The sequence below is a fragment of the Nerophis lumbriciformis genome, linkage group LG13 (assembly GCF_033978685.3).
Source record: "Nerophis lumbriciformis linkage group LG13, RoL_Nlum_v2.1, whole genome shotgun sequence".
In the NCBI taxonomy this organism is placed as follows: Eukaryota; Metazoa; Chordata; class Actinopteri; order Syngnathiformes; family Syngnathidae; genus Nerophis; species Nerophis lumbriciformis.
This window is the reverse complement of record NC_084560.2, coordinates 31,140,421-31,156,806: the sequence shown is the minus strand read 5'-3', so window position 1 is coordinate 31,156,806 and position 16,386 is coordinate 31,140,421. Positions and strand designations below refer to the sequence as shown.

At 40.4% G+C, this 16,386-nt stretch overlaps 2 protein-coding genes across 2 annotated transcripts in view; one reads left to right on the top strand and one right to left on the bottom strand.

Annotated features, from left to right (window-relative positions):
- Positions 1–16,386, bottom strand: part of mfsd9 (major facilitator superfamily domain containing 9) — a 123,282-nt gene that overhangs the window by 66,521 nt on the left and 40,375 nt on the right. The window lies entirely within an intron of this gene.
- pou3f3a (POU class 3 homeobox 3a) overlaps positions 6,455–16,386 on the top strand; it is a 26,813-nt gene continuing 16,881 nt past the window's right edge. The window contains 1 exon segment of the mRNA XM_072914491.1: positions 6,455–6,576. The gene's annotated coding sequence lies outside the window, so the exon portion shown is untranslated.

The window sequence follows — 16,386 nt, the reverse complement described above, 5'->3', positions numbered from 1 at the left end:
TGTTATACAATATACATCTTCTGCTTGCACACGTACATGACAGCAAGGCATACTTTATCAACAGCCACACAGGTTACACTGACGGTAACCATATAAAACAACTTTAACACTCTTACTAATAATGTGCCACACTTTGAACCAAAACCAAACAAGAATGACAAACACATTTCGGGAGAACATTAGCACCTTAACACAACAAAAACACAACAGAACAAACACCCAGAATCCCATGCAGCCCTGACTCTTCCGGGCTACATTATACACCCCTGCTACCACCAAACCCCGCCCCCACCCCAACCCTGCTCCCTCACACATCAACCCCCCCCCCCCCTCTGTGCGTCGGTTGAGGTGGGCGGGGTTTGGTAGCGGGGGTGTATAATGTATCCCGGAAGAGTTAGGGCTGCATGGGATTCTGGGTATTTGTCCTGTTGTGTTTATGTTGTGTTACTGTGCAGATGTTCTCCCGAAATGTGTTTGTCATTCTTGTTTGGTGTGGGTTCACAGTGTGGCGCATTATTAGTAAGAGTGTTAAAGTTTTTTTTATACCGCCACCGTCAGTGTAACCTGTGTGGTTGTTGAACAAGTATGCCTTGCTGTCACCTGCGTGAGCAAGCGGAAACACCATACAACGTGTGGCTGATCAGGCACGCTGGTTGTAGTGTGTGCTATATGCTGTACCTTCACGGCACGCATGACGCTGACAAGCGCCAGTCAATTAAAACCCGCATGCCGCACCAGCTTTCAAATTCCATATAAAGGTGTGGGCAACGTGTCTGAGACCCCTAGTTTCTACAAAGCAAAATTAAAGCTTTATATGCAGTGTTAATTCATTTAAAATTTCAAAAAAAATTTGCGGCTCCCATTGTTATGTATAATTTGCGAAACTGGTCAAAATGGCTCTTTGACTGGTAAAGGTTGCCGACCCCTGTACTAAACCAACCACTCTAACGTGTTCACAAAGTATTTATTTATTACATTTTCGACACGACACGAGTGAACACACCTAAGATTTTGTGTATTGTATTCCAAAGACGCTGTGCGACTTCTCCCTCTTCCTTCCCAATAGTCTGTGTTCTTGTTCCGTAAGGTTAAGTTGAACGGTTCCGTGTGGTTTGTCAGTGAATTAATCATGATGATTAATTGGCTTTCAAGTTAAATATCCAGTGAGTGGTGTCAGGCTGCCAGACATCAGGCCCAAATTGACAGGTCTTTAAGGAGAAGCAGATTGATTTACACAGCCGCTAATGAATCCCCCCCACCTTCCACACTCTGCCTCCTCCTGGAAGGGGAGCAAAGGTAAACAAGTCTTTTTGCTGCACCGCCTAGCAAGTACGGTACACTTTTTCGACTGAACTCCAAAGACCACAGATCACATTTTGGCCAATTTTATGCTATGTGCAAATGTATGTTGACACAAGTTCCAGTCCAGTCACACAAACTCTTTGGTCCTAAGGTGGCTCAACGACTCATGATTACATCTGCATATTCACATCTGCCTTTAGCAGTAGCATTAATCGCTAAAATATTTCCACTTTCACATTACCTTTCAATGATGATTACAAGATGCAGACACATTCTACAAAAAGGGTTGAAACGTCGATTGGAATGACAATTGTAACTGTGGATGTATCGCTATGCTAAGGTTATCAAATGTAAAGTGGTACATTTGATACCTCAACCATAGGAGTGTTTTTAAATTAGAGCTACCTCTCGAATAATTGTTATGCTTTAAGTTGCAAGCAAAAATTTGAGATACTAGTTGGTGAACCCCGTAAGAGATGACTCAAACATCTGATCTTACTCAAAATATCGTTTAAGGTCCCCTTCCTCGGACAATTTTTTACACTGGTAATTGCGCCGTGTATTTCTTGAATCTCTGGCTCTTAACTTTGTATGGACTCATTGATTGTTTACAAACTGAGTTCGGAGCGGAAGTGACGCCAGAAAGACCGCGCCTGACACAGGAATTGACGTCAGAAAGAACGCGCCACAGCCAGTTTAAGAATAAAGCGGTTTCGTAACTCGGAGCTAACCACTGGAAATATGGAGGCGAGTCATCCAGACATGCTTGTGTTTCTCCTTCTACATGTTCAGACGCTAGTGGAAATCACACATGAATACCTTAAGAGAAAGCGATTGCAGCTATTTGGGATACAACACTTCTCAGACAGCAAGAGAACTTTCGAATGTCGAGGTCAGCTGTGATGCTACTTACCGAAAAACTTTGTCCATTTGTTGAAGGAGAGACAACGAGAATGCGAGCTCCCGTGGATGTGATTAAAAAAGATGGCGTGTGCTTTATAATACCTGGCTGTCGAGGGAAAACTACGGAAAACGGAGAATGCTTTTGGACCGGCAAAGCAGACTGTATCAGTTATTGTCCGCCATGTATGTCGCGGGCTCAACGTCTCGGTCCAGAGTATATAAAGTCACCAAAAACGAATGGACAATGAAGGTGAAGGCAAAAGAGTGAGGAGTGTCCTCACCAGATAGCTAGATCCCTAGATTGATTGTTGTAAAATGTTCTTTGTCACATTGTGTACTTTCACGTGTTTATTAAAGATTTGATTAATTTATGATGTCTCAGGTGTGATTCAATACAATAGGGCCCCACAGCACACTGGATTCCAGTTAATTGAAATACTACAACACTGGATATTGTTCAGATAAGTTAAATTCAAGAACTTGCACACATAGCAACACTGGAGGTGACTATGACGTGCGCATTTTCCGCGCATGCATACTGGGTTGCGTTGTGCCAGCGGACGGAGGGTGGGAGTGGGTCTTAAACGGTGGCATTGTTGTGTGTGGACACGGATAAGGTTAGGTGGGATTTACCCTGGACAACCTTATCCGGTGTAAACAGGGCTTCAGTAGCAATAGCTTACAGCTATTAACATAGCTTTGACTTCCAGCCATCGGAACAAAAAGAGTGAGTGTGAAGGACAGTGCTGAGAAAAAGTGGATATATTGAATGAATGAATGAATGAAATAAGTTTATTTCGGTCATATAATCAAGGACGTTAAAATAATATCTAAACAGCGGGCATTTATCCATGAAAATATGGTGAAGTAGCTGATGGTGTGTTTGACGGAGAAGTCGCTGAAAGAAAATACTGTAAAAGTCTGCTCTCCAATGTAAATACTGTACTGTACTTTTTCATAAGAAATACCACTTGGTTCCCATTTTCAACATTACCACTATTTTTCTTCCTAATTTTACATTTTTCCCCTTTTTTGGTGGTGTTCAGCACCCTGTGAGTCACTGACTTCATTTAAATGTTGTACTTTTTACTGTCTAGCTGTCATTCCTGTTTTTCTATTTTTTTTTTTAGTCATGTACGGTAAGTCTTATTACCCTGCAAGTTGTTCCACAGTGGTTGTTTTAAGGTGTTTGAATACATTAAACTCAATTGGATTGCAATTAGAACACAAAACAACAAAAAATTACGTTACATGAAAAAAAAATTTTTTTGCCACCTTCAGGCAAACCCCAAAACACTTCTTCTCCTTATCCCTCTGTAAGTAGTTTTTTGTTCAATCAAATGCAACACAGTAAAGAAGAACATATTGTAATGCAATCAAGCATAGATATTAAAATAAGTAGATGTGACACACTCCTGTGGGGGCAAAGTGGAAAGCATTTTGTGGTTCAATACATAATAAATAAACAATAAATAAATACATGCCTTTTAAGGGAACCAAGGTGCACTGCCGCCGTGTAGGCATGTCGCTTATTGTGCTGCTACAGCGTGCTAACGTACACTATATTGCCAAAAGTATTTGGCCACCCATCCAAATGATGAGAATCAGGTGTCCTAATCACTTGTCCCGGCCACAGGTGTATAAAATCAAGCACTTAGGCATGGAGACTGTTTCTACAAACATTTGTGAAAGAATGGGCCGCGCTCAGGAGCTCAGTGATTTCCAGCGTGGAACTGTCGTAGGATGTGCAACAAATCTAGTTGTGAAATTTCCTTGCTCCTAAATATTCCAAAGTCAATTGTCGGCTTTTTTATAAGAAAATGGAAGAGTTTGGGTACAACAGCAAATCAGCCACCAAGTGGTAGGCCACGTAAACTGACAGATAGGGGTCAGTGGATGCTGAAGCACAGCACAAAGACTTTCTGCACAATCAGTTGCTACAAAGCTCCAAACTTCATGTGACCTTCCAATTAGCCCACGTACAGTAGGCAGAGAGCTTCATGGAATGGGTTTCCATGGCCGAGCAGCTGCATCTAAGCCATACATCACCAAGTCCAATGCAAAGCGTGGGATGTAGTGGTGTAAAGCACATCGCCACTGGCCTCTAGAGCAGTGGATACGCCTTCTCTGGAGTGATGAATCACGCTTTTCCATCTGGCAATCTGATGGACGAGTCTGGGCTTGGAGGTTGCCAGGAGTACGCTACATTTCGGACTGCATTGTGCCGAGTGTGAAATTTGGTGGAGGAGGAATTATGGAGTGGGGTTGTTTTTCAGGAGTTGGGCTTGGCCCCTTAGTTCCAGTGAAAGGAACTTTGATTGCTCCAGGATACCAAAACATTTTGGACAATTCCATGCTCCCAACCTTGTGGGCCTCTTCCTCTTCCAACATGACTGTGCACCAGTGCACAAAGCAATGTCCATAAAGACATGGACGACAGAGTCTGGTGTGGATGAACTTGACTGGCCTGCACAGAGTCCTGACCTGAACCCGATAGAACACCTTTGGGATGAATTAGAACAGAGACCAACATCAGTGTGACCGCACCAATGCACTTTGAAAGAAAGTTTGATCATATTACGCTTATACTGGCTCACCTGCACTGGCTTCCTGTGCACTTAAGATGTGACTTTAAGGTTTTACTACTTACGTATAAAATACTACACGGTCTAGCTCCAGCCTATCTTGTCGATTGTATTGTACCATATGTCCCGGCAAGAAATCTGCGTTCAAAGAACTCCGGCTTATTAGTGATTCCCAGAGCCCAAAAAAAGTCTGCGGGCTATAGAGCGTTTTCTATTCGGGCTCCAGTACTATGGATTGCCCTCCCGGTAACAATTAGAGATGCTACCTCAGTAGAAGCATTTAAGTCCCATCTTAAAACTCATTTGTTTACTCTAGCCTTTAAAAAGACCCCCCTTTTAGACCAGTTGATCTGCCGTTTCTTTTCTTTTCTCCTCTGCTTCCCTCTCCCTTGTGGAAGGGGGGGGGGGGGCAAAGGTGGATGAAGTGCTGGCTGTCCCGGGGTGGACCGCTCGCATGTGCATCGGTTGGGAACATCTCTGCGCTGCTGACTCGTCTCCGCTCGGGATGGTGTCCTGCTGGCCCCACTATGGACTGGACTCTTACTATTATGTTGGATCCACTATGGACTGGACTCTCACAATATTATGTCAGACCCACTCGACATCCATTGCATTCGGTCTCCCCTAGAGGGGGGGGGGGGTTACCCACATATGCGGTCCTCTCCAAGGTTTCTCATAGTCATTCACATCGACGTCCCACTGGGGTGAGTTTTTCCTTGCCCTTATGTGGGCTCTGTACCGAGGATGTCGTTGTGGCTTGTGCAGCCCTTTGAGACACTTGTGATTTAGGGCTATATAAATAAACATTGATTGATTGATTGACTTTTGGAAGAATGGTGGAAAATTCCTATAAACACACTCCGCAACCTTGTGGACAGCCTTCCCAGAAGAGTTGAAGCTGTAATAGCTGCAAAAGGTGGACCGACATCATATTGAACCCTATGGGTTAGGAATGGGATGGCACTTCAAGTTCAAATGTGAGTCAAAGCAGGTGGCCAAATACTTTTGGCAATATAGTGTATCTACTCTTGTATGTATGTAAGTTTAGTTTCCTTATAGTTGAAGTGCTACCTACCGACCACTAGGGGCAGTTATGCTAGTTTTCACCACAGGAGCATGCAGGTGAAGAAACCCAGAAATGGTAGAAAACATTAGTTTGCTGTTTTGTTTCTTCTTCACACTTAAATTGACATCCTCCCCCCACCTATCATCTCACTTAATCTTGTGGCAGAACTTTTCCATGTTGTATGTCGTAGCTGCTGATGCACGGAGCGAGGTCATGGCTTGCGAAAAACACTAGCTCGCACCGTGTTTTGATGTCTGCTGCTACCTACTCTAACCCCCTCTGAGCCCCTCTGATCTATTATGCAGCTAATTAAAACACCCTCTCCACCTCCGCTTTAGCATCAGAGTCATGGTCAGACTCCTTTGTGTAGTACAGCTGGAAAACAATATCAATAACAACAACAAAAACAACAGTAGCCTTTGGTCCAAGGAGGAGAGCAGGAGGATGCTCTTTGATGATGCACATCAAAGACAGACAATGAATCGGACCGTATGTGTGCTTTTTTTTTTTTTTACCGCTTGCATGCCAAGGTCGTCTCTCATCATGCTTGTGTGCCGTTCGCATTTCGGGCCCGAGTCGGCCTCATGGTGGAAGGTGAGCAGCGAGGTCTGGAAGACGCGTTTGGAAGTCAAATGATGCAGACGGCGAGGGCCTGACACGGGGCATTGATCTTTGGAGGAAGCTCAGAGCTGCCATCAGGCGTACTGCACTTCTTACACGGTAAAAAAAATAAGCAACGGACAGGAAGTGCAATTGCCTACCGATATCACCACGCATCTACTCCGTATACAAATACGGTGATACCTGAACTTAAAGCAGCACCAAGTGACGCTTTATCCTTCACAAAATATTTTTCATAACTTTTGGGACAATACATCGACTTACAACTAGTTGAATGACATCACTGTCATGACCTGAGGGGGTCTGTATCGCTTTCAGTGGCACTAAGCAACTTTGAGGAAGGTGGCAGGAACCCTGCCACAAAAAAATCTACAAATGTGCTGACTTGCTTTACATCTCAGGGCATTCAATCAACCGCAACTGGACTGTTTGGGTTGTCTTATTTTTGGTTATGGTTTCTGTAGGAGGACAAACATGACACAAACCTTTCTAATTGTTAGAAATCCCACTGTTTATATTAAACATGCTTCACTGATGAGAATATTTGGCGAGCACTGTTTTGTTCTAATAATTTCGGCGGACCTTAAACTCACCGTAGTTTGTTTACATGTACAACTTTCTCCGACACTGCCACAGAAAGATGCGTTTTATGCCACTCCTTCTTTGTCTCATTTTGTCCACCAAGCATTTTATGCTATGCGTGAATGCACACTGGTGAGCTTTGTTGATGTCACTGACTTGTTGGAGTGCTAATCAGGCATATTTGTTCAGTTCAGTTCAGTTCAGTTTCAGTTTATTTCGAACATGCATACGATACAATGTAATTCATCACACTTTTCCAGTTGTTTCATTACAGCACGTCTGAAAAGGAGTAGGAAGGAGCAGAGCTTATTTAATCCTACACCTTTTCATTTCATAGCAATTTTTTTTAATTTCCTTGTTAATTTCCTTGTAATATATCATATAGTAAGCATACAAATATTGAATACATAAATAATCTTTGTCTCAATAAAAAAAAAAAAAAAAAAAGATCCATCCATCCATCCATCCATTTTCTACCGCTTATTCCCTTTGGGGTCGCGGGGGGCGCTGGAGCCTATCTCAGCTACAATCGGGCGGAAGGCGGGGTACACCCTGGACAAGTCGCCACCTGATCGCAGGGCCAACACAGATAGACAACATTCACACTCACATAATTCTTGTTCTGTGTACTTTGTAAATACTTGTAGTTTGAACAGTCTCTTAAACTGAATCATATTGGTGCTTTGTTTGATTTCTTTGGTTAATCCATTCCATAATTTAATTACACATACTGATATGGTTTTAAGTGTTGTACGTGCGTGCATACAAATGCTTTAAATTAGATTTTCCTCTAAGGTTATATTTCTTCTCTTTTGTTGAGAAGAATTGTTGTACATTCTTGGGTAGCAGGTTATAGTTTGCTTTATACATAAGCTGTTTGCAAATGCACCAAAACGTTTAACTTCAATATTTGTGATTTAATAAATAAAGGGTGTGTATGCTCTCTATAACCAACATTATGTATTATTGTAATTTATCTTTTTTGTAACACGGTTAGTGAATGAAGCGCACATTTGTAGTTGTTTCCCCATATTTTCACAGTAACTAAGATATGGTAATACTAGCGAGCAGTAAATCGATGCTAACATGCTATTTAGGCTAGCTCTTTGTACATATTGCATCATTATGCCTCGTTTGCAAGTATATTTGAGCTAAAGTTATTTCCTTTACTTATGTCCTCTGTGTATTTAATTTATATCTGCATGCCTCATGACATTATCTGTATGTAATGTTGGCTGCATTTCCGAAAGTTGTTTACGTGCCGTTATAGACCACAGCCAACGTTAACCAGAAGACAGCCTGCCATTTCCTTTAACTTGGACACACACATCTATACCTTTGGCCATTTTAAGCCAGTCATTTCCAGGAGTTATATATCGTTTTCTAATGTTGTAAAAAGTTTGTACAATAAATATTAAAATGTAAACATTTCTGTTAAAGATTTGGGTGAGTCTGCGACACATACTCATTTTGATAGTAGGCTATTATAGCTAATACAGACACAACATGTGTTGCCTTCATTATAACACATATTATAAGGCTTTTAATTTTTTGCGGCTCCAGACAGACTTTTTTGGGATTTTGGGTCCAATATGGTTCTTTCAACATGTTGGGTTGCCGACCCCTGGGTTAGACGTTCTTTGACGTTGTCGCGCAAATAACCTTTTTTTCAAAGTATTGCATGCTTCGCTGCTTGCCGTGCCACACAGGAAGAAGGAAAAATACACTGCACTGGAAAATTTGCAGAAATCTGTGGAGAACTGAAGGAGCTAGACATAGATTTGACCTAAGTTGCTATGCAAGCGTAATCAACGGCACTATGTGAGCCTTTATTAGCTCTTATGAGAAAACATGGATCGTTTGGCTGTTTTTCAGCTTGTGGCTACAAATAAAAAAACATAGGTGATTTCCATGTACACTGACAGCCCACCATGATGATGATGATTCCAAATGCCACCAAGTATACCAGAGCTTACTTATTTATTTATTATTCCACTATCTACGACTTCCTTTTTTTCATTTACCCTGAAGGAACTCACCTGAGGAACCAAGTGAACTATAGAGGGCCTTTATAACCACACAGACCTCAGTGGGGAGCTTCACAGAGAATTCCGTCCATTCATGAAAGGCGCTGAGTTCGCCAGACCGCCCGGCCCCTGGGGGACACCTGCTGTTTGCCTTGGCCGTACCGTACGCTCCGCTAATACAGGCCTGCAGTTGTCTGTGGGCATAGGCTGCAGAGATGCAGGTATTTCCTGAACTACATTTCGCTGTCATGCGTTGATGCTGGTAAGGTGAGGGACGGCAAGATGAGGAAATGTGGATAAGCGGTCATTAGAGAAGGATAGAGTCTCAATGTGATTTCACAAAACTTCCTGTCCAATTTGCCTTGCCCTCTATGGGCTGTGTTAAAAATGCTTTGGAAGACATGCGAGCATCGATATTGCAATATGTATTGCAGCCTCCCGTGATAACAATATGTATCTCAATATATTATTTGGTATGTAAATGATAAGAGAACCATTTCAAAACAGGTCAAACAGGCTCCTAAAATTAGCTGCTTACGGATGAGGTAACATTATGCGTCATTTACGTTTGTATTATTTTCTCAAAACTATTATTAATCTACTTGCTAGTTTACTGTTAATAGTCTGTTACACTTCTGGTAAAACGCAATAAACACGTATTCTTTGTTGTTCAGTTTTGGGCAGTACTACAAATGTGTAGTTACAGGAGCAGTATTGGCTAAACCAATGCAGATGCTTTACATGTTCACCATTTTGGAATGATTACATTTTTGATCAGTTATAACACAGGATGGCGGTGTACAATATCAATAAAATATTCAAATAATTTCCGACTATTGGATCTGATTTAAATGCTTTGGTTTTTGCCCTTAGGTCATGTTATGTCCAGGGACTTACCGTATTTTTCGGATTATAAGGCGCACTTAAAATCGTTTCATTTTCTCAAAATCTGACAGTGCGCCTTATAACCCGGTGCGCTTAATGTACGGAATAATTTTGGTTGTGCTTACCGACCTCAAAGTTATTTTATTTGGTACATGGTGAATTGATAAGTGTGACCAGTAGATGGCAGTCACACATAATATTAATGTGTAGCCTGCAATATGATGGCAGTCACACATAAGAGATATGTGTAGACTGCAATATGACTCAAGTAAACAACACCAAAATTGTATATGTTCCATTACACACGGCGCTCAAAAATCTATCAAAATGTTTTAGTACGACTTTGGTAAGCTATGAAGCCGCACCGCTTGATGGATTGTAATGTGCTTCAACATAGGAGTATCATTATGGTGTGTATAAGGTAAGACATATTATCTGGCGTTTTGTTTCGCAATATCATGCAAAAGCAACTTTTCTTACCTACCGGTACCTGCTGATCTGTATTTGGGATTTGCATAAGACCTGAAAATTTGCGCGCATCCCCCTTTGTAGTCCGTGCCGACACCGTAGTCGATAAGCTTCTTCTTTTTCTATATCTTTTTGTTATGGGGCATTCATTCTTCGCTGTTGCCATTTCTAATATAAAGTAGCGTAAAGTTCTTACTTATATCTGTCAGTAAACTCACCATGAAAGCGCTAAAACATACCGGTGTAGTGAGTTTACATTATTCACCCAAGGAACTTTAGTTACTAGAGAGTTCCGGTCAGACGGTTTTTGCACGGGACACATTTCCGGTGTTGTTATTGCACTAGTGAGCCACGGATGAGGAGATGCTGCTCCGTCATTGATTTAAGTAAAGTCTGAATGTCATTAAAACAGTTAGCTCCATATTTAGACACTTCTTCCACTCCTGTCTTTGCACGCTACACTGCTACAACAAAGATGACGGAGAAAAGACGCTGCCTAAGGTGAGCCACGTAAATAAGACCGCCCACAAAACGGCGCATCCGGACTGTCAGAAAGCAGCTTGAAGATGATCTGTAAAACATAATCCATGCAACATTTTGACCAAAGAACCACCGTTACATGTTATGTACACCACAAGGAAGTGTTTTCAATTTAGAAAAAATAATAATAATATGACCCCATCAATGTGCCTTATAATTCGGTGCACCTTTTGTATGAAAATAGACCTGAATAGACCCGCTCATCGGCAGTGCGCCTTATAATCCGGTGCGCCCTATGGTCCGGAAAATACGGTATTTTCTAAGTTTGTGAACAATAACAAAAATGAAAAATTATTTTGTGATAGTAAAAAACATTTATCACTGTAGTATCGACAGTATATTGAAACTATACTTGGTATTGTTACTGTCAACATTAGTATCAATCCGCCCACCTCTGTTTACATCCAAGAGCTCCAGCTTAGCGGTTAGCATGGCTTATTGCATCCTTTTACAATGTTTAGTGTAGCATGTTTAGCTATTCCACCTAGAATGTATCATCAACATGTATTATCACAATATAATCAGTGTCCTGAAAATTACTTTAAAAAAGTTTTTAATTATAGTTGCTCATTACTTAATTGAATTACTAACGGAATTACTCTTTAATAAATGTAATTAATTACTATGGAAAGTAATTTATACGTTACTTAAAAAAAAACTTTAAATATCTGGCATATGTATTTGAGAGATGTTTATTATAAGAGCGCAGTGTGCGGAGTCTTTTTTAGCTTTAGTGAATAGGAATCAGCAGCGCACTTTATCGGATTTGACGCCAGCTCTTTCGGATCTTTTCACTGGATTGTGTTACCTCTGTTTAATAAAGAGATGGAATGTGCTTGATGCCTGTCATATCTTCTTGTCAACAAACGGGGGTATATTTTGAATGCCAAGTTTGTCACTTCTAGCATTGATTTGTTGTTTAATATACCCATTGTGTGTGTATGTTGTTGTCTGCTGTGATATCAAGTTCACTTTAGTGCGGTGCTTCTTGTTGCTTTGACGAGTAAAAAGATATTTCCTATATCAAACTTGCTGCACTTATGACATTGTCTTATTGTTGACATACAACCACATCAAAAGTAGTGTTGCAACGGTGTTGTAACGGACCTAAAAGTAATTAGATTACTCGATACTAGTAAAAGTAACACTGAACACTGACTATAACGATAGTATTAAAAGCTCCATCGTGAACCAAATGTTTATTATTTATACCACACAACCCTACATGTATTATAGATGTCTTTCAAGTTTTATATACCTTTTAGGCAATTAGTTGCTAAGCCTAGACCAGGGGTCGGCAACCCAAAACGTTGAAAGAGCCATATTGGACCAAAAATACAAAAAACAAATCTGTCTGGAGCGGCAAAAAATGAAAAGCCGTATATAAATCTTATAATGAAGGCAACACATGATGTAAGTGTCTATATTAGCTATAATAGCCTACTATCAAAATGACAATGTGTCGCAGGCTGAAACAAATCTTCGTTGACAGAAATGTTGAAATTTAATATTTATTCTACACATTTTTGCAACATTAGAAACCATTAGTAAATCAGACGCTACTCAGAAGGTGAGATAACTCCTGGAAATTAATGGCATTTAATGACCAAAGGTAAATACGTGTGTGTCCAAGTTAAAGGAAACTGCAGGCTGTCTTAATTTAATAGATTTATAACAATGTTTGGCAAACTAGGTCATGTTTGCTGCAACTATCAGAAATACAGCCAATATTACATACCGGTACATATAATGTGTCATGAGACAGGCAAATATAAATTATATACAAAGAGGATAAAAGTAAAGGATATTAAATGAGCTCTAAACAAACTGTTGCGTCACAGTCCACACTATGGTGAGTTCAAGAACAATCGAAATTAGTGGGACAAAATGATGTTCACCAAATACTCTCATCAGTGAAGCATACACACAAACATATTAAAAAGTGGGCTTTCTAACAATCGGGAAAGTTTGTGTCATGTTTGTTCTCAAACAAAAAAAGATACTAAAACAAAACAAACAAACAAACAAAAAAAACCCATTATTTTCCCCCCATCTTTTTTCCATTTTCAATCCTTTTAAAAAAATGCTCCACGGAGCCACTAGGGCGGCACTAAAGAGCCGCATGCGGCTCGAGAGCCGCGGGTTGCTGACCCCCGGCCTAGACGTTTTGCTTGACGGGGACCATATTTTTCAGACACACATGTGCATGTCAGTCCCCTAAAGGTGTGTACCAATTTCCATAGCAAACTGGGTAAACACCCCAAAGTTAGTGTTGGTTTTGTAGAGCTGTGTGAGAAATTTCAAGTTCATCCGATTTCGGGGTTTAATAACAGCGCCACCATGTGGAAAACACAGGGGTATTATTGACAAATTTCTCCTTCAGCTTGTAATCTGCAACACCGCCACCTACAGGACTGGAGCGCAAGTGTATTGACCCCAATAACAACATATCAAGTGTACACACACCTTAGTGCATTTTTGTTGTTTTCTCTTCAGTGCAGTATTGAGGAGTGCTCTTTTTGGAACTAGATTTCAGCCTTGGCGGAGGTCAATGCTTTACTTCTGTGATGGTCCAGATGTTTCTCTCGCCTTCTTGCATTCCGCCAGGTCAGCATCAATATTCATACAGACTTCTAAGCCGCCGCTCCATCCATGCTTCGGTTCCACCATTATGTTAATAAACACCTGACAGGTACAGACATGCAGTGGAGGGAAAGTTCTCCTCTCTGCATCTTGCATCTCTCGTGTAAATATCTTCCCAGCTATTTCTTGTCCATTTTGGCCCTTTTCAAATTACCTCCGGGGATTGATGGTTGTAATTTTGGTGCATTAACTCCCGCCTTTCATGCATAATGGTGAGGGGGGGTACTGGCAAATGTGTTGGTGCGATACATCTGTCCATTGGGTGTCATTACTTACATCCCAGCAGGGGCACGTAATTGACAATTGTTCCTCATTAGCAAACATGATTGCACCCGCACAACCCGCCCCCTTTTTGCCTGTCCTCTAACTCTCTCGCTACCGGAAATTGGAAATAACCGGATCAAGGGTGAAGCTGTCACCATTATTAACTGTTTCAAGTAGGGATGGGTACCGAAACATGCTTCCATTATGCCACCGGTGCCAATGGAAACGGGAGTAACCCGACGGGGAAAAAAAGGTGGCCTAATGTCGGCGCTAAATGAATGCAGACTCAGTCACCTGCAACAAGTGCTCGACGGTGATATTGTACAAGTGACGTAATGTAGCGTCCTGATAGAAGCACAACTTTTTCCAAATATCGTTGCCAATCCGTCGCTATCCACACCAACACACAACACTTCCTCAATAGCCATCAATCACGGTCATGGCAAGCAATGTCCAGTCTCAAACCTGCTGCTCACTGCTCCCCTCACCTCCCAGGGGGTGAGCAAGGGGATTGGTCAAATGCAGAGGACACATTTCACCAGACCTAGTGTGTGTGTGACAATCATTGGTACTTTAACTTTAACTTAACTTAAAACTCTACTATGCAAAGCAAAAGCCATTTATCAACAACGCCCAGAAAGGCAGCCGGCTTCGCTGGGCTCATTTAAGATGGACTGATGCAAGTGTGAAAGTGTTCTGTGGTCTGACGGGGGCACACTAATTCAATTGAATATAAGTCGAAAAAGGATTTGCAAATCATTGTATTCTGTTTTTATTTATGAATTACACAACGTGCCAACTTCACTGGTTTTGGGTTTTGTATTTCATACTGTTGAATTTGCAAGAATTGTGAATACATGCAAAGCTTTTTTTTTTTAATTGCTTTTCTACGTATTACCGGTACAGTTTGTTTTTGTAGAATATCCTACAAAACAGAATCTGTCACTAATACAGCTAAAAACAATTACCTACATTTTGAAAAATGGCTATAAAGAAAAAAAAAAAAGATACTTTTTTGCAAGATTCCTGAAAACAATTGTGAGATTTTTTTAAAGTAGTGCCAAGAATGTTTTATGGTCGTTTACCTAGCACTATTTACAATCAACAATAATGATAAAATGATCATATTAAAGGAAACAGAGCTCTGGTATCAAAATGTATCGTTATCATCAGGTATCCAAATCCAGGTATCAGGATTGGATCGGATGTTACAGAATGTGGATCGGTGCATCCCTAATTACAACACAAGCACATTTCTATTCTGTTCTGCTGCTGGTTTTCCTGTAACATTTATGACAATTTGTTGTGGATTTTATTTCATATTGTTGAATTTGATCCAAAATTATTTGTATGTATATTATTGAAGCATTCAAAATACTATTCTGTTCAACTTGAATGTCACAATATTCCGAAAGAATACAAAGGCAATGTTTTTGAACAACATTTGTATATTTTCCATTTTTGAAGTACCAGTTTGGGCAACGTTTAAAGGGGAACCGCACTTTTTGGGGGGAATTTTGCCTGTCATTTACAATCCTTATGTAAGACAAGCAGACATATGTTTTTATGCACTCTAACTCGTAAATGAGTTAGCAAAGCTAACAATGGAGCCAAAAAGAGTTGCACTATTCTGCCTATAGAGCGTTTTAAAAACATCAAAAAGCCTCCATCATCGTTTTATATACATGTTGTAAGTATATATGGAATGTAGTAACAGGCACATTCATAATAACATTAGACTTAGACTTAGACAAACCACACAGTAGCTCAGTTACAAAGGATGGAAAGGGTAAGGATGGAAGGGATAACACAGGTATAAAGTAGACTAAAAATGTACCATATTAGCAATATAAATATAACATATAAGTAATATTTACATTTTACAAATTATATTATATTTTTATATAATATATATAATATATACAATATATAACAAATCCCAATTACCATGTACAATATTACAGTATATGTAACAGCTTCAGCAAAAAAAAGGCCACCATAAAATAGAGAGTAGATCCAGCAGAAAATATACGTTATAAAGAAATGGAATGGTATATTTTGGTATTTTGCACATTTTAATAATATTGCAGCGCAATAATTTAACAGACGCATCACATCGTTCGCTTTTCCCCTCAACAAGAAACATTAAGTATTATGTCGCAGTATTGCTAAGTGCTGAACAAGAAATACAAACTTCGAACGTAATAAAACAATCCCTTACTGTACAATGTTTGCTCTCACTGTGATGATTTGCACTGAGCCGAGTCTATAAAATTCGCTACACCTCCCTGATACCGAAGTACATGTCAAACTACTTCCATAACGTAAATGACCGCCATAACCACAACACCAGGGGGAGGTCCACAATCCACGTTAAACCCAGATTCCGATCTAACAAAGGTCTTAACTCATTCTCCTTCTATGCCACATCAATATGGAATGCACTCCCAACAGGTGTAAAAGAAAGTGCATCTCCATCCTCCTTCAAAACCGCACTAAA